A 2,104-nucleotide genomic window follows, 5' to 3' on the forward strand; every position below is an offset into this window, starting at 1 on the left:
AGTCGTTTCATCTAGAAAGAAAAAACAGATAAACTCTGAGCCAGTTTTCAAGGTTAGAGTCTGAAAGAGAGTGCATATAATTAGTTACAGTAAAAGCTCAGTCAGTAGCTAAGTCTAAGAGAGAGAAGGGGTTAAACACTGAAAGACAGGGCCATGTGGATCATCAGTAGAGGATGAGCATTAAGTTGTTGCAAGCAGAGGCAAAGATGACAACTTCTGTCTTGTCTGAATTTAGAAGCAGAGAATTTGAAGTCATCCAAGTTTTTATGTCTTCCAGATATGCTTGTAGTCCATCCAACTGGTTGGGCTCATCAGGATTTATGGATAAGTAAAGCTGAGTATCATCAGTGTAACAGTGAAAATTTATCTTATGCTGCCTGATAATTTTACCTATTGGAAGCATATATATAGTAAAGAGAATTGGCCCAAGTACTGAACCCTGTGGTACTCCAAAACTAACCCTGGAGTTTAAAGATGATTTATCCTTTACATGAACAAACTGGAATCTGTCAGACAAATATGATTTAAACCAGCCTAGCGCTGTTCCCCTGATCCCTACAGCATATTCCAGCCTTTCTAAGAGAATATTGTGATCGACTGTATCAAATGCAGCACTGAGATCTAACAGGACAAGTACAGACACAAGTCCATTATCTGAGGCCATAAGAATATATTAGTGACTTTCAGCAGAGTTGTTTCAGTGCTATGATGAGCTCTGAAGCCTGAGTGAAACTCTTTGAACAGGTCATTGTTGTGTGAATGCTCACACATTTGATTAGCAACTATTTTCTCAAGAATTTTAGATAAGAATGGAAGATTGGATATAGGTCTGTAATTTTTCAAGTCATCTCGATCAAGCGAAGATTTCTTAAGGAAAGGTTTAATTACATCTACGTTAAGCTTGTGGTGTATATCCATTTACTAAGGATAGATTAATCATATCTAAAATGGGGCTGGTAATCAGAAGGAACACTTCCTTAAATAATTTGGTTGGGATTGGGTCTAACATACAAGTTAAAGGTTTAGAAGAAGCTAATATTTCTGAAGCTCCACAGGATCAAAACACTCCAAACACAAATCAGGTTCTACAGTTACTTCCAATGTTGTCTCACTTGCTGAGGATGAAATAATCATCTTCAGGAGTATGTCAAAGATTTTATTTTTGATAGAATCAATTTTATTTAAGAAGAATTCCATAAAGTAATTAATGCTGAGAGCTAAGGGAATGGATGGCTAAACAGAGCTATGACTCTGTGTAAGTTTAGCAACTGTACTAAAGAGAAACCTATTCTTGTTCTCTTCTATTAATGATGAGAAATAAGGTGTTCTGGCTTGGCGAAGTGTCTTCTTGTACAACAGTAGGCTATTTTTCCAGATCAAGTAGGAATCCTCTAGGTGTGTAGGGTGCCATTTTCTCTCCAATTTTCTAACATTGTGCTTTAAAGTACACAGCTCTGATTTAAACCAGGGATCCAGTCTCCTATGAATAATTACCTTCTTTTTCAAGGGGGCTGCATTGTCTAATGCACCACGCAATGATGAAGAAACACTATGAACAAGAGAAGGGGAAGAAACAAAATTATTGCCCTCCACTGCATTTTTCTGTGACAATGAAGAAAATTAAAAGTGGAACAGATTCTTTAAATGTTGTTACAGCATTGTCTGATAAAGATCTATTATAATGAAATTTTATTTCAGGTGTGGAGTACTCAGTTAAATTAAACTCAAAGGTTATTAAAAAATGGTCAGACAGGACAGGGTTATGAGAAAATATTGTTATGTCTTTACACTCAATGCCATATGTCAGCACAAGGTCCAGAGAATGAAGACAAAAGTGGGTAGGTTTGTTAATGTTTTGAGTGAAGCCAATTGAGTCTAAGATAGCCTTAAAGGCTATAATTAGGCTATCACTTTCAGTGTCAACATGAATGTTAAAATTCCCCACTATAATAACCTTATCTGTATTTAACACTAAATCAGATAAAAGGTCTGAAAACTGATCTAAAAATTGACAGTAAGGGCCTGGTGGACGGTACAAAACAACAAACAGACATGGTTTTAGTGCTTTGCAATTTGGATGAGGAAAACTAAGGATTAAATATTC

Source organism: Girardinichthys multiradiatus, chromosome 13 (assembly GCF_021462225.1).
Source record: "Girardinichthys multiradiatus isolate DD_20200921_A chromosome 13, DD_fGirMul_XY1, whole genome shotgun sequence".
Taxonomy (NCBI): Eukaryota; Metazoa; Chordata; class Actinopteri; order Cyprinodontiformes; family Goodeidae; genus Girardinichthys; species Girardinichthys multiradiatus.